At 35.4% G+C, this 25126-nt stretch overlaps 1 pseudogene; it reads left to right on the top strand.

Annotated features, from left to right (window-relative positions):
* The first annotated feature begins 21972 nt into the window (after positions 1-21972).
* Positions 21973-22509, top strand: LOC149248258 (T-complex protein 1 subunit beta pseudogene; annotated as a pseudogene).
* Positions 22510-25126: the final 2617 nt, after the last annotated feature.

The raw sequence follows: 25126 nt of genomic DNA, 5'->3' as shown, positions 1-25126 counted from the left end.
GTACCAATTGTTGGAAATAATATTGAGAGGGGGGGTGACTCAGTATTTGCAATTGAATAACTTCTCAATTCCCAAACAGATTTATATATGCTACTTCAGTGAAGTGAACTTGCGTGTGTATGCAACTGTGATTAAGGAAACTAGCGTATACCCAGATAACTTATGATTTAATCAATTTATCATGTGTTGATCTTTAATAAGTGCATTAGTATCTTATTATACAGTAACTATGTGTAGTAATAACCTAATAAACCATCACACATTAACAACACACATGAACACCAAGATTTAAGGTGGAAACCCAATGCGCGAGAAATTGTTGTCGTATTTGTCTTCTTTTAATATAAAGAAATTATTTTTACAATATTGTACTAATGTAGACTGATACCAGTATGCAGGCACCCACCTACAAAAGGCTACAACCTTCTCTCATTTTCCAGCTTCTACTGAAAGGGAGCTACAAGCCCCTAGCTCTTGCACTAGTCAATGTGTTTACTATTACATAGGCACCGACCAACAGAACTTTATGACCTTCTCTCTTCCTCCAGGGACCACGTTTCATTAATTTTTAGAGTGGATGCTCCTAGTACACAACAATACAATATGAAGGCCAAGTTTCATCAAATTTCATACTGGACCCATTAGAAGCTTTGAAACTCAAACTACATCAACCAACAATTAGTTAATTTGAACAATCAAATCACTTTCACCAGAACACTGTGTTGAACCCAGAAAACTACATCATCAATCAGAACCAGTTGCAACCTCAAAAATCATACATCAGAATGCATATGCTACTTTACTGAACCCAAATTGCATGTATACGCTACTTCCTTTAGCAAAACCTACATATACCTTCAGAACTACTGAATCATAACAACTTCTGAATCAAATCTGTACCAACCAATAATATTATGAAAATCCATTGTCAATTTTCAATGATCTAGACAATCAGCATCAAAGATAACCCTTCTCACTTAATCAATCAATCAATTAGACACAAACTCCTTATGCATTCAGTTTTACATTTAGATCTAAGAAGGCTTCATTGATAGACAACAGTAAAATAATAGCAGTCATTAGATATATCAAACATTTCTGAACAATAGGCTTTTCTTTTACATACACTTCTTGGAAGAGTCAAACCTACATGTACACCCACCTTTACCAAGGTGAACCAGTGTATAGTTTTGCAAATATTAACCCACAAATTCACTGCTATTCTAGACTTTAGACATACACAGATCATGACATTTAAATAATAAATCATGTGTAAGTAAGCAGATCTAGCCCAACTAATATTAGATCATTCAATGATAAGTCATTTCAAGTCTCATGATCTTGATCCAATATTGAATTGAAGGTGGACAAAATATTTCAAATTATATCATAACCATAGCCCCTACAACATCAAATATACTTCATATGGAAGTATTCCTGAGAAACCATTTCACTTACACACGTGGCCCTTTGATATTCTCCTCCTTATATAGTTTTGGCCTTCCTCGATACCTCGGATCAAAACCACAATTAGGACCTGTGGTATTCTTGGACGGGATCAAATAGTCATTACTTCGCTCAATATTGTGGGATAATACCATGGTATTGACCCTTGGCATCCTTTACTCTTTAATTTCCTTGATTTTCCACCCCATACTTGCTTTTCCTCTTGTGAAAGTGCGTGCATACGTATACACTCTTTTTGTTATGTGAACCTACATGTATACACTGTTTTTACAAGGTGAACCTGCATATACAGCTTAAAGTATCTGAAAACATCTTTTTCCTTCAACTTCTTGATTCTGATCAGTAGACCTTTGTTCCAACTTCCTGTTCTTCTGTACCAATGCCCTATTATCTCTGAATTGACCTATTACAATGTGAGTTTCCTTTTATCAAATTTGAGCGGACCTGTGAGTAATTTGCCATCAAGGACAACACCTATATCATAATGCCAACACTTATGGTGCATAATATCTTGTCAAAAGGCCTCCAACATATTTTATCTTTGACTACAAGTTTACATCTCTAGATCAAACATAACATTAAGTTTTGATCACAGAGTAATAAAAATGCATTTCAAAGACCAATATGTTAGGAAAAAGAAGAATGTGATTTCCATATCTTTGTGTTCAATAAAGGAATCATTATCATATAATCAAACATACTAGATTTCTAGTGAAACAATATATCAGAACTCTCATGCCTTCACTACCTCTTATGATTCAATTTTATGTTTCTTCAATGTGTCATATCTCTACAACCATACCTATGCGTACAAAAATAAAACCATCATATTTTCATATCTCTTAATCCTTTATTATATATGATCTATGCACACTGGTGCAGTCACCTATTCCAGAACATAACAAGATATAAATCATAAAAATGCAAACCCAAATGATCGATTTCCTTGTCCTTTTATAGCTTATTTTCCTTATGATTATCACAAGAAAATCCATGGATTTCATTGATGGGTTTGTTGACTGGATCAATTTAACATTGTATCTTCCTTGCACACACAAATTCTTTGGATAATTTGATGGTTTTTCCCATGGGTTTCTTAATTTCTTCACCTATATATTGTGACACGCCCTTTATTCTTAGGTTTTTCATTATAATGCACCTCTCATACTCTACATCTTATGTTATAATGCACCACTTCTACTTGGGCAGTAATATTATCTCATGTATGCCTTGTCTAAGTCTATGTGCTAATAATGATGATATATGATGGCTTTATGAGGCTTCATTTAGAATTTTTTTGAAATATATAGAGAAATCTAAAAGCATCTTGACCAACAACATCAACATCATGGCCTTGGTACTAGATGGTTATGCACCTATACAAACCAAGTTGACATCAATGCCAACCAACCATGAACCTTTGACATCAATGGAAATAATTTTCCCCTTTGGCGTTGATGTGAGCCTCCTGCAAAACACTAGGTCATCAAGTCCTTATCTCCCCCTTTGACATCAATGGAAAATGGTAACTCATAAAAATACCCCCCCTAAAATTCTAAACACCATGCTGACTATGAAGCTGATAAAAAATGATCTTTTGATATAAGCTGATGTTTCTTCTGCAAAATATGTATGTGAAACATAAAACTCAGCAACAAAAATATGTATCTAGTCAATACCATAACCTATCATGATGACCATGCTCCCCCTAAGCATATATGGTGTTACAAGAATAATATATTTTCTACTGTACCGACACCTTCACTTTTGGAATAAACATCCTTGCCAAGTGCAAGAGACTAACCAACTATTGATTGATAGTGTACGATGATATGCAATACAAGTACAAAGATCCTTGGAGAAAATACATGGATGTAATAGCACATATTACTGATATATGAATCTTCTATAAGGATGCTCATCACCAGCCAATGAATCATGCCTACATGGGCCCAAGTTACAGCATTCCATCAAATGACCCAATACAAAATGAGACAAGGGTTATGCCAATGATAGGTAAGACTTTGATATCTACTAACCCATATATAATTGAATCTTAACACACCTCTACAATACATGTTGGACATAATGTGTCACTCTATTACCAATGCACTAAAATATGAAATGATAATGATATATGGCTTATATAAATGCACACATGTGTGCTCTCCTCTATGCATGCTCATCACAACAATACAAGCAAAATACATGGAATCCATGAGAAACAATATGTGCTCTATGCATCAACATTTAAAGTACAATATCATAATAGATGGCTACCTCAACCATAATCTAAAATCTCACCAACAATGTAAATCTGTTTTCAACGAAGGCTCTCTACAACATTTAAAGTCCATTAAATATAGCAACATATCAAATACTAATCAATATTGACAATTAGCACTCTGTAGGAAGGTCATGGAGAACCATAAGGTAACCAGTATATTCCACATAGCTATCAACAACATGATAATATGAACTGGTAACAAAAGAATCATATAATTCCTCATTAATGAATGAGCTATAGCGTTATGATATTCATCCACATAGAAGCATACTCCTGTAGCACTGGTTCTAGCTGTCGAAAACAAATCGGCAAGAAAAAAAACATTGCAACAACAATCTATCAAACATCATCAATGCATAGCTAAATAAGTAATGCATCAAAGAGATAATCTAAGAATCAAAAACAGTAACATAATATTTTATAACAAATAAATTCAAGGCCACATCATAATCAAGATCAGCATACTCTCTCCATGTGTAGTAAATGCCACAATCCCCAAGCAACATAATAACATCTTAGGCAGCATACATACTCTCTAATCCAACTCCTTTTAGCTCATAAGCTCATCACAATTCAACCATATAAATGCAAAACATCTCAGTGGTAGCATACACCAAACATACAAATATATATGGCATGAGAAACAATATGCACAACCAAATTTTCCATGAAAGCATACTAACACATCCTAGAAACAGAACATGAATAATCATGTTGAATCAACAATAAATCCTTACTCAAATATATAGAGAAAGTGTATATGAGCCAACGAGTACATGATTATCTCCTCCATCACGAACATAATGCCAACAATTAGGTTGTTCGTTGGAAGCATGAATGCTTGCCATGAATATGTGATCTTCCTTCACTCCTCTATATTGTTATCTTTGAAGATTTTATGCTTTAATAATTGATCATAATGTGTTGGAAAAACTCCTCATTCATAGCATTATATCTTTCAATATATAATCAATAATAAAAATTAGTCATCACCAAGCCATATTGTCATAAAATATGGTGACCTAGCACTCTAATCATAATCCCTTTCTACATATATCTAACAGTAGATTCCTCAAAATGAATTGTGTTTAAACAACTATGTAGGAACATATCACAACTGCACCAGATCAACTCCTTGATCGAGCATATCAAAACAAACATTTGGTTGACATCTCTTCAAAAATATTAATAGAAACTCAACATATAGCAACTCCAATACTATCAATAACAAATATGACTAATCCAACTAAAAATAAGAATAGATCAGAAATAAAACCAATACTTCAAACCTCATGTAGCTCCCCTTGGGCCCATCTATCATAGATATGTCCATATACAATATTTTCGATATGGCTTCACCTCCAATATCAATGCAACTCATGATGCAACCATATGCTCCTCCTGAGACCATGAAAGCCCTAGTTTTGGTAGGGGTCTCTTGCTTCTCCTTTCTCCTTCAAACTTTGATAGGCTAGTATTTGACATGCACAACACCTTCTCTTTTCTTGTATGGTTGGCCTTGCATGACTTTCTCCCTTTGACTGGATTTCCTATAATACATAGGTTGCTTGTAATCTTTGGATTTGTAGCCAATTTTGTTACACATGTAACACTTTATGTGACCAAGATACAAAGGAATAGGCTTGTATCTCCTATTGATTTTCCTTTGATTCTTTGCATTATTCTTGTAGTCAATAGCGCTATGGCCAAAAAAATTATATGAGAAATAATAACCATAAAATGAATGATTGTACCTCACTATGGATGGTCTTCATGATAGGGGAAATCTTCCTTGAATGCTTTCTTGAGGGCACCTTTCACTTTGATACTTCTTTTGCTATGAGGACTTGATCACTTTGTTTCTACAATCTTTTGCAACATGTCCAAGTGTTTTATAGTTGAATTACTTAACATATATCATTACAGGTTCAATGGATTTTATTGGTGAATGCATTTTTCTTGGTTATTATTTTTGTTAGTAATCTTGTTGATGGTTCTCCCTTTTCATGTTGTAACTAGCCTTTCCATTATTTTTTGATGTGCTTGTAGTTGCTTGAGTGCTAGATATGATTCTATCTAATTCTTTTTTTACAAATTTTGCTTTAAATCCCAATATTTCATAATAAATGATTCTTTATTGAACCTTCTTGATTTTTGCATCCTTGATTCTTCTTGATTCTTCCAACTAAGTTTTTAAACTGATGATTTCTTCTTTGTAGCCACACTCTTTTTCATAAAAAAATTGTCATAACTTTTATTGATATTTATTCTCATTTGTGAGCCTTCTAATCTCCAATTCTAGGGCCACTATTGCATTACTCTTGACCTTTTGAATTTGATTTCTCTACAAAAGGATTACCTCCAGTTCTTTCCCAAAGGTCAATTTCAATCAATTGGTAATCATATTATAATACATATATCTCAAGACCCTCACCATCACTACATGTTCAAGGAAATGGGAAATCTGATGCAATATGTCCTTCACATGTATAATTAAAAAAAAGTGCAGTACATAGTAATTCTTCATTCTTGATGAGTAAAAACAAGGGTTCTTCTGAATCTGATTTTGTTTTGGTTTGTTTACTAATTTTTTTCTTATGATACATCTTCTTCTTGTTCTTAGCCATGGCCCATGATCTACCCTCAAGTAGTGAAGCTTTACTGAAGAGAATGGAATCTGATTCCAATTGTCAGAAATATCAGGGTGGGGTGGGGAGTGAATCAATATTTCATGCAATTAGTATCTTAAGTTAATCATTTCAAAATAACATATGTTTAATTATGAGCAGTATATGACAAAATATAAAATGTAAATAAAATTAATGAATTAGCAAGCATATAATCACCTAGGAACACAAGATATTAGGTGGAAAACCCAATTGGAAAAAACTACCATTGTTGTTGTCTTTGCCTTATTATTATTGTAAAGAAAACCTTCTATTACATCTTGCATTGGCACAAACGCTTACCAGTACATATGCTCCTACCTATTGGAGGCTACCACTAGAAGGACGCCACCACTCCCTGATCAAGTTTACTGGCCACCATGGGTAGGAAGCTACCACTCCCTTATTGAAGGCTTCAATCCTCAAACCCTTTGTGGATTTTTTTTTTAGAATATTTCACACTAGATCCACTTGAATCAAACATAAATCCTGCAGGCCACATTTCATCATATTTTCAAACTAGATACACATATAACATTTCGCTCAATATGAATAACAAGATACCAAAACCTCTCTACAATAAATATTTGATCAACAAACACATCTTTTCAATGGAACATCAAGCCCTAGGTCTACCATATACATCAATACTATCAAATGATGGGAACAAATATGCATTCAATGATTCAAACCAATAATGTACCAAACTATACTCTTTTCTCAATGAATACAATTTTAACCATACAATATCGTCATCCAATGGAAAACTATAACCACATATACCATTCATACTACAATGAACCATCATCAACATATATCCATGAAGGGTCATCCTTCTCAGCCAGGACATCAATGCCAAACCCTAATCTGGAAACATCATGATGACAATACATCCTCATACAAAATTCTGACAATCAACAACATTTATTCATACATGAATCATCTCATCACTCTAGCCAACACTTTGACTTCACTGGGATTCAACCATTACTTTAGCTCATCATAACTCAATTCTAAAAATCAATTAACCAAAACCTTTACCAAAAAAAATATCTTAATAATAATAATCAAAAGTAGAAACTATCTTAAAGCAGCATCCTCATCAGTATCTAGATGCATTAGTGCTACAAAAGGGTGTCAATTAACCAAGGATAACGAATGATATTCCATGAAAAAATGTGCATTCACTATCTAGCATCACTGATGATTCTTAAGCACCCACAAAAATACATAGTCTATTAACATGTTCTCAAAACAATCCCTACATTATAGGATGACCATATATAATCTCTTTTGTGATTGGGATGATTATTCAGTGTATCCAAGACCTATCTTTATAAGAGGAGAATGATAACTTTGATGATTTCATTTAAAGTTTTCGACCCTTTAGTAAATCTAAGATTAAAAGATTTTCTCCTCTCAAGTTCTTTTCTTATACCCACAACTTCACATTCTAGTTTTTAATTATGCTTTTCTCTTTCAGTGAGTTGATGTGTCAACGTGTATATGATCATATTATTTTATTATAAACAAATTTTGAGTTTTGTGATTTCTTCAAGAAATTATTCATCTTCTAAGGCATCCAAACAATCATCATTGGCATAAGCCATGAGTAGTTTATAATCTTGTTCAGTTTCATCTTCATCACTATTAGATAAACCATCACTACCTTCATGGGTATAATAACTTCTTCTATTAAAAACTTGTTTTCTATTGCCTTTTGCATATTCCTTTCCCTTCATATTTATATTTATGAGGACATTTGGCAGCATAATGGTTGACTCTACCACAAGCAAAGAATTTGAATGGTAGCTTACCTCTAAATCTTCCAGAAAGCTGTTGAAGTTTCTAGACAAAGTTTGCCTCATCTTCTTATTCTAAAATATATCCTGATTCATTGCGCTTTTCCTTTCATTTTCCCTTTGCTGAAGCTTTGAAAGTGGCTTCTCTCATATCTAATGGACCTCCTTCCCTCAATTCAAAGTTAGCTAGAATTCGATGAAGTTGAATCATAGTAATAGATTGAAGATCCTACTTTTCTTCTATGGCAGATACATTTGACTCAAATTTAGAAGACAAAGATCTCAATTTTTTCTCTACTAAAGTAGCCCCATTTATCTCTTTACCCAGATTCTTCATACAATTAATAATATCATATACATGTAAAAAATAATTAGCAATACTTTCATCACTATGCATCTTAAGAGTTTCATGCTAAATTCTGAGAGTTTGAAGCTTAGCACGTTTTACCTGGGAGTCTCCTTCATAGTTCTGAATGATTTTGTCACATATATCTTTGGTTGTCTGGAACTACATGACTTTGACAAATTTTGATTCTGACAAACTTCCTAATAAAGTATTGACTTTTTTGGCATTAGTTTCGAATAACTTCTTATCTGCTGTATCTGTAGGTATTGCTGCTAGAAATTGATATCCTCCTTCCACAATTTCCCAAACATCAGCTCCAAGCGATTGAAGATAAGCTCTAGTTCTTATTTTCCAATATACCAAGTTGTTCCCATTGAATATTGGTGGTCTCATAGATCCCATGCCTTCGTGATTGTTCATCTTGAAATAATTGCCTTCAAGTGATCAAGCTTCTTCTGAAGGACTTGCTCTGATACCAATTGTTGGAAATAATAATGAGAGGGGTGTGAATCAATATTTGCAATGCAATAACTTTTCAATTCCCAAATATATTTATATGCGCTAATTCAGTGAAGTGAACTTGCATGTGTATGCAACTGTGATTAAGGAAATCAGCGTATACCCAGAGAACTTATGATTTAGTCAATTTATCATGTGTTGATCTTTAATCAGTGCATCAATATCTTATTATACAATAACTATGTGCATTAATAACATAGTAAACCATCACACATAAACAACACACTTGAACACCAAGATTTAAGGTGGAAACCCAATGCGGGAGAAAAACCACCTGCTGATGTCATCTCTATCTTCTTTTAATATAAAGATTTTTTTTTTAAATATTGTACTGGTGCAAAATCATATCAGTATGTAGGCACCCACCTACAGAAGGCTACAACCTTCTCCCATTTTCCAGCTTCTACTGGAAGGGAGCTACAACCCCCTAGCTCTTGCACTAGCCGATGTGTTTACTAGTACGTAAGCACTAGCCTATAGAAGGCTATGACCTTCTCTCTTCCTCGAGGGACCATGTTTCATTAATCTTCAGACTAGATTCTCCTGGTACACAAAAATACAATATGAAGGCCTTGTTTCATGAAATTTTCATACTGGACCCATCAGAAACTTTGAAACTCAAACTGCATGAACTAAAAATCAGTTAATATGTACAATCAAATCACTATCACCAGAACACTGTGCTGAACCTAAAAACTTGCATCATCATTCAAAACCAGCTGCAACTTCAAAAATCATACATTATAATGCATATGCTACTTTACCGAATCCAATCCACATGTATACACTACTTCCTTTAACAGAACCTGTGTAGACCTTCATAACTACTGAATCATAATAACTTCTGAATCAGATATGTACCAACCAATAATATTTTGAACATCTACTGTCAATTTGCAGAGATCTATATAGTCAGCATCAAAGGTGACCCTTCTCACTTAATCAATCAATCAATCAGACACAAACTCCTTATGCATTCATTTCTACATTCACATCCAAGAAGACTTCATTGACAGACAATAGTAAAACAGCAACACTGATCAGATAGATCAGTCATTTCTGAACAATAGAGTTTTCCTTTGCATACGCTACTTGGAAAAGTCTAACTTATGTGTACACACGCCTTTACCAAGGTGAACTAGAGTATAGACATGCAAATATTAATTCACAACTTCGCTGCTATTCCGGACTTTAGACATACCTAGATCATGACATTTAAATAATAAAATGTGTGTAAGAAATCAGATCTAGCCCAACCAATATCAGATCATTGAATGATAATCCATTTTAGTTCTCATGATCCTAATCCAACATTGAATTCAAGGTGCACAAAATATTTTATCTTAGATCATAATCATAGCCCTTGCAACATCAAATATACTTAAGACAGAATTAGAGGTTGTGTTATTCTTGGACAGGATCAAATAACCATTACTCCACTCAATATTGTGGGAAAATACCATGGTATTAACCCTTGGTATTCTTTACTCTTGAATTCTCTTGATTTTCCAACCCATACGCGCTTTTCCTCTTGTGAAAGTGCGTGCATATGTATATGCTCTTTTTTTTTTTTTTCGTGAACCTGCGTATATAATTTAAACTATCTAAAAACATCCTTTTCCTTTAAATTCTTGATTCTGATTAGTAAACCTTTGTTCCAACTTCCTGTTCTTCTATACCAATGCCCTATTACCTCTGAATTGACCTGTTACACTGTGAGTTGCCTTTTATCAAATCTGAGCTGACCTGAGAGTGAGTTTCCAACATGGACAACACTTGTATCATAATGCCAACAATCTCCCCCTTTGGACTTGATGGCAACCATATTGATATTGATTACTGCAAGGTGTAGAAACTGTTAGAGATATCAAACAACACCAAAATACTCCCCCCTTTGACATCAAGGGCAAAGGGAGGACCAAGATATTCTCCCACTTTGAGATACACTATGATGTTCATGCTCCCCCTGAGTACATGTAGAATATGCAAAGATATGTTTCAAAAGAATAACATGACTCTATAACTCAACTAAGTGAGTATGACCTCCCTAATACCAATGACTCAACTTACATCAATCACCCAACCAAGAAGGGGATACACCAAATTTGACTCATCCACCCAACCAAGTGGGGATATACCAATTGTTTATACATGACTAAAATACAACAATTATTACATCATCCATCCCATGCATAGTGGGGATACAAATTACATCATATGTCCTATAGGACTCAAAAAATAGACTATGACAGAAGGAGACATATAACACATTAGATCTATACAATACTTATGCAACAAATGATATAAATATCTAAACCATAGCAGAAGTCAGGAACCATAATGCCAACAATGCAAAATGTTTGTGAAGGCTAATGCTCCCCATGAACCTGTGCTACAGTGGATTGTCAACAAATTATTCATCAAGGCATCTCCATGAGTCAGATAAAAATCAATAAATAAAGCATATCAACAGACTGTAATCATCAATATCAGACTGAGCACCCATATCAGAGTTTGACCCACTTTTTTTCTATCAGAAAAACATATACACTCCTGCAGCCACAGAAACTCGCATATATATGCGACTATCCTTCACAAAAACTGTGTATATGAACCTTCGTATGAAAAGATGGATTTAATAGTAGGATGATCCAGAAACTACTCCCAACTTTTGTCTGAGATATTCAAATGTTTCTATGGGAAGAGGTTTGGTGAATATATTAGCAACTTGTTCTTTGGAGGGAACATACTCCAATTTAAAATTTTGTTCAAGCACTTGTTCTTGTAGAAAATGGTACTTAATGGGTATGTGCTTGGTCTTGGAGGGCATGACTAGATTTTTCGAAATACTGATGGCACTTGTATTATCACATAGAATGGAGATGGGTGGAGTACATGTGATTTGAATGTATTGCAATGTTTGCATCATCCAAAGTAGTTGTTTGCAGCTAGATGCAGCAACCATATATTCTACTTCAGCTGTAGATAAGGCAATCGAACTTTGTTTCTTTCTTAACCAAGACATTAACCATGATCCCATATAGAATGCACCTCCACTAGCTTTTCGATCATCAACATTTCCTGCCCAGTTTGCATCTGTATATGCATGAAGAGTAAGATCTGTATCTTTAGGATACCATAGACCAAAGTCTTGAGTTCCTTGAAGATATTTGAATATTATTTTTACTTCCTGATGATGTGATTCCTTTGGATTTTCTTGGAACCTTCCAACAATTCCTACTACATGCATGATATCAGGTCTGGCACCTGTTAGATAAAGCAGACTTCCAATCATAGATCTGTATGCTGGTTGGTTCACTACAGGTGATTCACCATTAGAACTGAGACTACATCATGGTACCATTGGAGTACATACTGGTTTAGAATCTTCCATTCTGTAGTTCTTCAGAATCTGATTGAGATATTTAGTTTGTTAAAGAAAAATACCATCTTTTGTTTGTTGTACTTGTAGACTAAGAAAATAAGTAAGTTCACCAAGTAAGGACATTTCAAATTCTTGCCTCATAACCGAGGTAAAGTTCTGACTCATAGATTCTTCATTGCTACCAAAGATGATATCATCAACATAAACAACAATAATTAGCAGTTTATCAATTTAAATCTTTGTATATAAGTTGTTGTCTACAGAACCTTTTGTGAACCCTTGTTGTTGTAGATATTTGTGAAGGTGATAATACCAAGCCCTTGGAGCTTGTTTCAGTCCATAAAGAGCCTTTTTGAGCTTGCATACAAGTTTTGCATCATTTCCTAGAATGAATCCTTCTGGTTGCTCAATATAAATTTCTTCTTCTAAATATCCATTAAGAAAATCTGATTTTACATCCATTTGATATACTTTGAAGTTTTGAAAACTAGAAAGAGCAAGAAACATTCTTATGGCTTCAAGTCTGACAACAGGTGCAAAAGTTTCTTCAAAGTCTATACCTTCTTGTTGAGAATGCCCTTTACAAACAAGTCTTGCTTTGTTTCTAATAACCTCTCCAAACCTCTCCATTTTCACTCAACTTATTCTTAAATATCCATTTTTTTTCCTATAATATTTTTATCATGAGGTATAGGGACTAATTCCCAAGTATCATTCTTTTCAATTTGGTCATGTTCTTCATCCTTGAACTTAACCCAACATTCATCTTTACTAGCTTCATTTACATTCTGTGGTTCTATGGAGGATAGTAATGCTAGATAACTTGAGGTACCTATAAGAGTTCTTCTTGTCTATACTCCAGACCGCATTTCTCCTAGAATTTGAGATTCTGGATGATTCTTTTGAACATACTTGGATGGAATCTTTTCCATGTTTGTTGTATCTTCCTCTAGTGCTTCATTGATTTCTTCCTTTGTATCATTTTGATTTGATACAGGAAATCATTCACCATCTTCCTCATTGTCATATTCCTCTGCTGATTTCATTTGTTCCAGATTTCTACATGCTTCATCAATTACTACATCAATGCATTCAACAATTTTCCAAAGTCTTTTATTATAACATTTGTATCCTTTACTTCTGGATGAATAACAAGGAATAATTCCTTCGTTTTCTCTGGGTTCAAACTTACCAAGTTTTTCATTAGTCCTTTTGATGAAAAATTTACTTCCAAAAACTCTAAAGTGTTTTACAGTAGGAGGGTTACCATACCAGAGTTCATATGGAGTTTGATCACTATTTACCCGAACATGAGCTTTGTTGAGAATAGTCACGGCAGCAAATGCATCTTCACCCTAGAAGGTTGTAGGAGTTCTAGATTCATCAAGCGTAGCTCAAGCCATTTGTTGACCTATTCTATTCATTCTTTTTAGTAGGCCTTTTTGTTGAGGAGTTCTGGCGACTGAGAACTGCCTTTTTATTCCATGTTGTTCACAAAAATCGAGGAATTCATCTTATATGAATTCTCCCCCTCGATCAAATTTGAGACATTTGATTTTTTGATCTAATTAATTTTCAACTAAAGCTTTGAAGGCTTTAAAATTCTCAAATTCTTCATCCTTATGCTTTAGTAGACCTATCCAACACATTCTAGAAAAATCATTAATGAATAGAATAAAGTATTCTTCTCCACGAGGTGACTTTCTCCTTGGTTGTCCACATAAATCAGTATGGATGAGTTCAAGAGGCTTACTTGTTGATCCTTCTTTTTCAATGAAATGAACTCTGGTTTTCTTACCAACTTGACATGGTTTGCATATGGTATTTTCTGGAATGCTGATATGTGGAAGATCATAGACTGCCTTGAGCCTACATGCTTTTCTTATTTGAGAAAAGCTTGGATGCCCAAATCTTTTGTGCCATAGCCAATTTTCATCTGTTTTGATTAGATAGCATTGTTTTTGTCCTCCTTTGAGTATGTATAAATTGTTTGGAGCTCTTGTACCTTTGACAACTGTCTTTCTTGTATTAAGCTCACGAACCACACATCCGTTTGATCGAAACACAACCTCATTTCCTTGATCACAAATTTGACTGATACTTAATAAGTTATGCTTTAACCCATCTACATACATGATATTTCCAGCTTTAACCTTTTCTTTCAAATAAATAGAACCTTTACCTTTCATGACAGCTGGTGTGTCATTTCCAAAGAGACATTCTTTTCCTTTTCTAAAGCATTATATGAATGAAGTTTCTATTTATCACCTGTCATGTATTTGGAGCATCCGCTGTCGATGTACCGCTGATTCTCTTGTCCTTCTACAAACAGAGCTATGCTATATCTTTCTGATTGAAATTCCTTCTTTCTCCATATCTTGGAATTTGATGATGTTTTCTCCTTTTGAAGTGTTCACCTAGATTTTCTCTTGCATTTAGATTCTTCATGACCAAGGTTATTACAAAATGAACATTTAATTTCATCTTCAAGAGGAGAAAAGTTGTTATAGGAAATTTTCTTATTTCCTATTATGCTCCTTTGATTTCGTGCTTCTCTAGTCATGATGGTTTTGTAAGAAACACATTAAGCAACCTTATGCCCAAAGTTATGGCATGAAAAACATTGTCCATTAAAAAAGTTTTTTCAATCATAGAATCTTTTGGCATTGTTTACCTGTTGGTTGATGCTTCTATTGATGTTTATCCTTGGAGTATTGAGCATGATTTACCCAATGAGTACTTTTAGGCTTTTGTTGACGATTGACATACTGTTCACTGGTCTACGTTGGATCAAGATAGCTTCTGGTGGAGGCTGGCAACTTTTGTGATTGGGATGATTCTTCAGTATATCCAAGACCTGTATTTATAAGAGGTGAACTCTGAACTTTGATGATTTCATTTAAAGTTTTTGACCCTTTATAAAATCTAAGATTAAGAGATTTTGTCTTCTCAAGTTCCTTTCTTAGACCCACAACTACAAATTCTAGTTTTTCATTGTACTTTTCTCTTTCAATGAGTTGATGTGTCAACGTGTATATCATCATATTCTTTTCTTCTAAACAAATTTTGAGTTTTGTGATTTATTCAAGAAAGTATTCCTCTTATAAGGCATCCAAAAAATCATCATTGTCATAAGCCATGAGTAGTTTATAATCTTGTTAAGTTTCATCTCCATCACTATTAGATAAATCATCACTATATTCATGGGTATAGTAACTTCTATTAACAACCTGTTTTCTATTGCCTTTTGCACATTCCTTTCCCTTTTCATATTTATCTTTAAGAGGACATTTGGAAGCATAATGGCCAACTCTACTACAAGAAAATCATTTGAATGGTAGCTTACCTCTGAATCTTCCAGAACCTCGTTGAAGTTTCTTAACAATGTTTGCCTCATCTTCTTCTTCTAAAACATATCCTAATCCATTGTGCTCTTCCTTTTCTTTTCCATTTGTTGAAGCTTTGAAAGTGGCTTCTCTCATATCTGATGGACCTACTTTCCCCATTTCAAAGGAATTTAGAATTCCATGAAGTTGAACCATAGAAATAGCTTTAAGATCCTTCTTTTCTTCTATGGAAGATACTTTTGACTCAAATTTAGGAGACAAAGATCTCAAAATTTTCTCTACTAAAGTAGCCCCCTTTATCTCTTCACCCAGATTCTTCATACAATTAATAATCTCATATACACGTAAAAAGTAACTAGCATTACTTTCATCACTATGCATCTTAAGAGTTTCATACTAAATTTTGAGAGTTTGAAGCTTAGTAAGTTTTACCTGGGAGTCTCCTTTGTAGCTCTGAATGATTTTGTCCCATATCTCTTTGGCTGTCTTGAACTGCATGATTTTGAGGAATTCTGATTCTGACAAACTTCCCAATAAAGTATTGACTTATTTGGAATTGGTTTCATATAACTTCTTACTTGTTGTATCTGTAGGTATTGCTGCTGGAAATTGATCTCCTCCTTCCACAATTTCCCAAACATCAGCTCCAAGTGATTGAATATAAGCTCTGGTTCTTATTTTACAATATACCAAGTTGTTCCCATTGAATATTGGTGGTCTGATGGATCCCAGGCCTTCGTGATTGTTCATCTTGAAAGATCTTCCTTCAAGTGACCAAGCTTCTTCTGAAGGACCTGCTCAGATACCAACTGTTGGAAATAATACTGAGAGGGGGGGGGGGGGGGGGGTGAATCAGTATTTGCAATTCAATAACTTTTCAATTCCCTAATAGATTTATATATGCTACTTCAGTGAAGTGAACTTGCATGTGTACGCAACTGTGATTAAGGAAACCAACGTATACCTAGAGAACTTATGATTTAATCAATTTAGCATGTGTTGATCTTTAATCAGTGCATGAATATCTTATTATACAATAACTATGTGTAGTAATAACATAATAAACCATCACACATAAAAAACAAACATGAACACCAAGATTTAAGGTGGAAACCCAATGCGGGAGAAAAACCACCTGCTACTGTCATCTTTGTCTTCTTTTAATATAAAGAAAATTTGTTTACAATCTTATACTGGTGCAGACTCATACCAATACGTAGGCACCCACCTGCAGAAGGCTACAACCTTCTCTCATTTTCTAGCTTCTACTGGAAGGGAGCTACAACCCCTTGCTCTTGCACTAGCCAATGTGTTTACTATTACATAGGCACTGACCTACAGAATGTTACGACCTTCTCTTTTCCTCCAGGGACCACGTTTCATTAATTTTCAGATTGGATGCTCCTGGTACATAACAATACAATATGAAGGCCTCATTTCGTCAAATTTTCATACTGGACCCATCAGAAACTTTGAAACTCAAACTGCATCAACCAACAATCAGTTAATCTGAACAATCAGATCACTATAACTAGAACACTGTACTAAACCTAGAAACCTGCATCATCATTTAGAACTAGCTGCAACCTCAAAAAATACATCAGAATTCATACGGTACTTTATTGAACCCAACCTAATTGTAAATGCTACTTCCTTTAATAAAACCTACGTATACCTTCAAAACTACTGAATCATAACAACTTATGAATCAGATCTATACCAACCAATTATAGTATGAACATGTACTTTCAATTTGCAGAGATCTAGACACTCAGCATGAAAGATAACCCTTCTCACTTAATCAATCAAACACAAACTCCTTATGCATTCATTTTTACATTCAGATCCAAGAAGACTTCATTGATAGACAATAGTAAAACAACAACATTGATAAGATATATCAGTCATTTATGAACAATAGGCTTTTCCTTTGCATACGCTACTTGGAAGAGTCTAACCTATGTGTACACGTGCCTTTACCAAGGCAAACCAGCGTATAGATCTGCAAACATTAACTCACAACTTTGCTACTATTCCAGACTTTAGACATACCCACATCATGACATTTAAAGAATAAAACATGTGTAAGAAATTATATCTAGCCCAACCAATATCAGATCATTCAATGATAAGTCATTTCAGGTCTCATGATCTTGATCCAACATTGAATTCGAGGTGCACAAAATATTTCAGATTAGATCATATTCATAGCCATTGCAACATCAGATATACTTCAGATAGAAGTATTCCTAAGAAACCCTTTCACTTGCACGCATGGCCCTTTGATCTTCTACTTCTTATATAGTTTCTGTCGTCCTCAATACCTTGGACCAAAAAAACACATAGAGCTTGTGTTATTCTCAGACGGGATCAAATAACCATTACTCCGCTCAATGTTGTGGGATAATACCATGTTATTAACCCTTGGTATTCTTTACTCTTGAATTTTCTTGTTTCCAACCCATACGCGCTTTTCCTCTTGTGAAAGTGCATGCATACGTATATGCTCTTTTTGTTCCATGAACCTGCATGTATACATTGCTTTGTCAAGTTGAACCTACGCATACAACTTAAACTATTTGAAAACATCCTTTTCCTTCAACTTCTTGATTTTGATCAGTAAAGCTTTGTTCCAGCTTCCTGTTCTTCTGTACCAATGCCCTGTTACCTCTGAATTGACCTATTACACAGTGAGTCACCTTTTATCAAATCTGAGCTGACTTGAGAGTGAGTTGCCATCAAGGACAACACCTGTATCATAATGCCAACAGATTTCATTGATGGATTTATTGACTATATCAATTGAAAGTTACATATTCCTTGCGCACATGAATTCCTAGGGAAATTTGATGGGTTTCCCCATAGTTTTTGTTAAACACACATGGACAGCAAAGAATAGGAAAGATAAATCAGTGAGTACATTTTTTTATTAACATCAGATATACTTTTATAGTACAATATGTGACTCTTGGGTTTCAGATCCCAAGGTCTCTTGGACTGCTTTTGTCCATTCGACTTCCACACTAACCCATTTAGGATTAGGTGTCCAACATTCCCCCCCTTAATCCGAAGGGTTATGTATGAGTCCAAGAAAAGAGCTGTAATACAAAATGTGCAAAAAATGCATGGCAGCACTAGGCTGAATGTGCTCTATGAAATGTTGGTATAAAGGGCGATGGTTTAAGGATGACCACCAACACTGGAACGCTTAGTGCAGTTCCCGGAACTCTTCCAAAACTGGCAAGAAACTGAAGTTTTCTGCTAGAGGAAGTGATCCTATTGTTTTAAAGAGGGAAACCTTCAACCATAAAAGGGAGGTCTCACCCCGCATAAAAGGTAAAACTTCAACCTGAAAAGGGAAGTCTCAACCTGTGATGGTTTAAGGATGACCAACAACTCTGGAATGCTTAATGCAATTCCTGGAACTCTTCCAAAACTGGCAAGAAGCTGGAGTCTTCTGCTAGAGGAAGTGTTCTTAATCTGTGATGGTTTAAGGATGACCAACAACTCTGCGATTCCTGGAACTCTTCCAAAACTGGCAAGAAGCTGGAGTCTTCTGCTAGAGGAAGTGTCCCAGATTGCCAACTGAAGGCATGTTCAGGCATCTTTGTCTCTGGCTACAACTCTGAAACTGGTGTGGCAGGTTGTGGCTCAGGCTCGCTTGATGTGGCTTTGAAGCTTGTAGATGACCATCATTTCCCCCCCTGTCAGATACAAGGTGAGAAGATGGAGAAAACTCAACTGCAAGACTGTTCAATATTCTGGAACAAGTTCTGACATGTGTTTGGAATATCTTCTTGGCTGTTGATGCCCATTGCCAAGAAGCGATCCATCCAAGATGAATCTTTGTTCTTGCAGGACGTTTGTTTCTGAAGCATCTGTTTGAAGAATGACTGGTTTTATGGCAGTGCTTACATGGATGAAGATCAAAACAGTGATCTTTCAAATGGCCAACTAGGTCACAGTGTTGGCATTTCACGATCTGTTGTTGTTGTTGTTGTTGTTGGTGTTGCTGTGGAAGAAGGGCAGAGTCTGGAACAACTGAAGCTGAACTGTCATGAGGAGCAGGTGAACTATCATAAATGAATCCAGCACTCTGAAACTGAATGGGCTTTGAGTAGTCTGGAATATGAAAGGACAAGTCCTTGTCATATCCAAGACCAGTTCTGTGCTTGTTGTGGACAAGCTGTTCCCAAGGTCTGATGATGGGCTTGGGAAGTGCAGACTGAGTTTCTGCATCTGCATGTACAACGGCTGCTTTACTTGAATGAACTGTACCATTATTAACATGCTGCTGATGGGTGGTTGTCTCAATGTTCTGAACAGAAACAGGTTCAGAATGGTGTCTATTTTGATGTAGCTCTTCTTGCTGTAGCTGTGATTCAAGCTGCAAAAAATCAATCTTTTCCTGTGCATTTTGTAGACATGTCTGAATTTCTGAGAGAGATCCTTTGCTGATTTGTAATGTGTCATCAACAGTGGATTGTATAAGAGTTTTCATGAACTCTAATACTTCAGTAATTGTAGCCATTTTTCTCAATAGAAATGCACCACTAGAAACTTGTTTTGGAGTGAAAATGTACCCTAAATAATCACAATGCTTGCAACAAATAGCAAACAATCACCCCAGCAATCTTCTCATTAGAATCTGTTGAGAAAAACAAATTTGTTTGTTGCACATAAATTTATGCCCAAACTGCACAATAGGAACATGTAAATTGAACAAGCAGCAACTTTAAATTGAATTGGATTTTTCAAATACTCCTTCACTTTCTCGGCCAATGGAAAAGAATAGTCAACTTCAATAGCGACTACTAATACATTCTTGTAACTATTGATGATAGCATGTGGAGCAGCTGCAATTGTGGGATTACAGATCGCTAGAGAAAGAGTTGTACATAATCTCATAAACTACAAATGGCTTGCTGTGGTGTGAAAATGATGATCTTCCAGAACAGAAAACAAATTCCTCCTGTGGCAAAGCTCTCGGTCGCTTTGTCTTCAATATAATATGATAAATGCCACCAAAAATCTTTAAAAAGACTTTGATATCCAATGCCCCACATAAAATTCAATGCGTTATGGTAAATTCAAACTTTATTGTTTAATATAGGTGGACTCTGCAAGTTGTTACTTCTGTTGCCGTATAAATAACAAATATTTTCACCGTCCTTAAATAAATATGTAGATGTCATGTTCATTGCTCCTCAAACAAATAATAGCTTGCAGCAACAAAATACAAAAATGAAGCTCTAATATCGTATTTTCAGGGACTATATAATCTTGCTGTGAGCAACAAGCCTTCAAGAATAGTTTTCCCTTCTCTGATGCCAGCTGTAATGTTTCTGAATTTAAGAGGAGCCCTTTCATAAAGCATAATGTGAAAATTAATATCTCAACTGACCTTCAAGGATTATTTTGTAAGCCAAAACCCTGAAAAATAATTGGCTCGTAAAGTTTGAATGGTGCAAGGCATAATTTCATCAATACCAACCCTAAATCCAAGCTTCATTCTAAACTTTCTATGCCAATAACCCTTGTTCGCTCAGCAATAACAAATTTTCCATTTGCTTACTCCAAAACCATAAAATTAAGCATGAATGGTACAAAGAAGCCAAGAACATTATCACAACATCATAAATTCAAAACCCTTGCATTGGCAAGGCATCTCAGAGATGAAGCAATGCACGCGATCGATTTTACAGAATGTTCGGCGAGCAAAAATGAAACTAGCGCGAATCGATCTCTTTACCTTCAGTCTGAAGATAAAAAAAACTTCTGCGAAATATGCTAAAAATGCAGATCAGATTGTGCACGCGACTTATTTGACAAAATGCCCAAGCGATATACACAAAACCCAGAAGAACCATTCAACACCACTTACGTATCTTGCTTCTGAAATGGATCACTGAAACCGAGAAAATGGATCTCGTGAATAAGACCGAGAGCCATGTCTAGACTCTAAATCATTTAGAGAGACCTTCAATCAACCTTGCAGCAACTGTAAAATATCAATGCGAAAATCCCCAACCCTCGCTTTACGCTCAAGACTCTACTTCCCTCTGCAATCAAATATTTTCCTTCCCGGCGGACAGAAGCCTTCGGAAGAAAGGAGGCGATCGATTCTGCAGTTAACGTTTCCTGCTCTCAGACATGGCAACTGAAAGGTTATTTAAAGACGATGCCAGGGACGAGAAGGGTGAACGGACCAGGATGGCTTCGTTTGTTGGTGGCATGGCAATAGCCGACCTTGTAAAGATGACTCTAGGACCTAAAGGGATGGACAAAATTTTGCAATCCACAGGCAGGGGACATAGTGTCACCGTTACAAATGATGGCGCTACTATATTGAGATCGCTTCACATAGATAATCCCGCTGCCAAAGTAATGGTCGACATCTCGAAAGTCCCAGATGATGAGGTAGGAGATGGAACCGCTTCAGTAGTTGTTTTGGCTGGTGAGCTCTTGCGAGAGGCAGAAAAACTAGTAGCAATGAAGATTCACCCTATGACAATTATCTCTGGTTATAGAATGGCTGCTGAGTGTGCTCGCAATGCTTTAGAACAGCGGGTTTGGGACAATAAGGCAAATTCAGAATCCTTCCGGTCCGACCTGATGAATATTGCAATGACAACACTCAGTTTCAAAATCCTTGCACAAGACAAACAACATTGGCTGTTGATGCAGTGATGCGGCAGAGGTAGCGCTGGAAAAGGCAGCGCGTTATGGTCAGAGGTGAGCAGCGACTGTGGAGGGTCAGGTCGAATAGCTCTGAGCAGGTAAGGGGCGTTACAAACGCTCAATGCACCAGGATTATATAGCAGACCCACCAAATTCAATTGTCAGGACAGCGCTTTTCAAAACGTTTATAAACAGTAAAGAGCACAGGCATAATTTAAATGACAGAGGGCGCAAGTAACGCAGAAGAGAGAGAGCGCAGGTATGATTTCAAGGGTCAGACAGAGAGGCTTAAAATAGCCAGAGTCAGCAGATTTCTGGCAATCAATGAATTAATGGAGCTTTATAGGTAATGGGCAGAACTGGAAGGTCTGCACAAATGACATATACATAGAGACCACAAAACAAGTGGCTCAAATATGAGCAGGGCCAGAATTCGCCCGCTCTGATACCATGTTAAACACACATGGACAGCAAAGAATAGGAAAGATAAATCAGTGAGTACATTTTTTTATTAACATCAGATATACATTTATAGTACAATATGTGACTCTTGGGTTTCAGATCCCAAGGTCTCTTGGACTGCTTTTGTCCATTCGACTTCCACACTAACCCATTTAGGATTAGGTGTCCAACAGTTTTCTCAATTTCCTCACCTATAGACTATAACGTGCCCTTTATTCTTAGGATCCATGTTATAACACGTCTCAAATACTCTACATCCCCCATTATAGCATGCTACTTCTAGATGGGTAGTCGTGTTACCTCATGTAAGCCTTGTATTAGGTTGTGTGTTGACAATAATGATATATGTTGGCTTTCTGAGGATTCATTTTGACTTATTCTAAAATATCTAGAGAAATCTAGAAGAATTTGGACTGATAACATCAACATCCTGGCTTTGGTACTGGATGGGTCTTCTCCTATACAAACAAGGTTGACATCAATGCCAACCAACCACCAACCTTTGACATCAATGGAAACATTTTCATTCATTCACAAGAAATATCATAAGCACATTAATATTGGTAGCTAACAACAAGAAAATAATTCTTGCACACTTTCCTAATGGGTGTTCCACATGACATGGAATCCATGAGGTAACTTGAGTATATTACTCAAAACATAGCAAGTAGTATATCATTCACATAGTCATCACATTTTAAAAATTAAAGTAATTATCCTCCTACTATGATGGTTCTCAACAAATGAACTTTCAAATTAAATGGAATCATTATGCACTTTTATTATTTTTCCATCATTCACACACACACACACACACACACATATATATATGTGTGTGTGTGTGTGTGTGTGTATGTATGTATGTATGTATGTATATCATCCAAGCACAATTTGAGTTAAGGGAACTCCCTTCTTATTCCATTTTCAAATCCATCACATTATTCTCCATTTTGTTCTTATGGACCCAACTAGGCCCCTTTGGCTAATCCATTCTCCTCATCTACCCTCTAATGCAATTTATTGCATGCAAAAAGTTTAATTAGGTTATTGAACTTCTAGTTGGGTTTTATTCAGATATTCTCCATGACCTTATATACTTTCCTTTTCCAAACACAAAAAATCAAAGCAAGACCAGACGAAGAAGGAAAGAAAAATGAAAACAATAGAAAACAACAACACAAAGCATGGGCATGCTCAAAGTCAACATAACAATAACATGTAGTTGATGACACACGAAGAATTACAAAACATCTTGATTCATAACACATCCAAAATTCTATATTTACTTGAACAAGAGCAATTAACACATGCACAAAATTTTAATCAATGTCTTCCCCAACAACTTCAAGATCCCAAAAGTCCTTCTAAATAGTTCAAGATGAATTTTCACTATTTTAGAGAGTTTGTGGGGATGTTCCCTCATATCTCTTAATTTTTTATTTACTTCCTTCAATATTATTGGTTTTTGGTTCATGCATTTTGATTTTACATGGGCTATCCTTCCTTTTTTGTTTTTTAGGAAACTCACGGATTAGGTGTTGTTCTCCGCATCCTCGACATGTAAATGGTTTTCTCTTCTTCTAAACTTCATGAGATTTTTCTCTGATTTTTTCATTATGAAACTCTTCTATATATCCATAGTTTGATGTATTTCACAACAACCATTTCATATAGATATGTTTTTTAGGAATGTTGTGTTTAGCTTTTCTTGTTCTTCTTGTTTTCTAATGAGTCTTTCATTCTCTACTTCTCAAGTTTTCAATTCAACTCTCAAGATTTTGGTAGTATCCGTTCCATTAGAGAAACATTCTCTTCTAACTAAGGATGGATTGTATTGTACGATACTATTGTCCATTCCTTTATTTCTTGTTGCAATTGTGCCTTCTTATGTGATGTTTCACACACATAGTTGTTAGTTGCATCAAGCATAAACATACTAACTTATTTCCTTGTCATGCCAACACTAAGCATGTTGGTAAGAGGCATGCTAACTTGATTTTTTTTCACACATATAAAAATCATTTAGTTACATACTAAAAGACATGTAAACATTCTATCAAGGTTACCAATCCCATTAGTTCTAAATCCAAGGAAAATTAACATATGAGACTGTTGTATTAAATTTGCATGTGAGCCTCTTCATGTCTAGTGTTAAAAAAAAGCT

Source organism: Pinus tabuliformis, chromosome 7 (genome assembly GCF_031772625.1).
Source record: "Pinus tabuliformis cultivar Carrire ecotype Pingquan chromosome 7, CPIR1, whole genome shotgun sequence".
Taxonomy (NCBI): Eukaryota; Viridiplantae; Streptophyta; class Pinopsida; order Pinales; family Pinaceae; genus Pinus; species Pinus tabuliformis.
The sequence above is the reverse complement of the archived record's forward strand: the minus strand, read 5'-3'. Positions and strand labels throughout refer to the sequence as shown.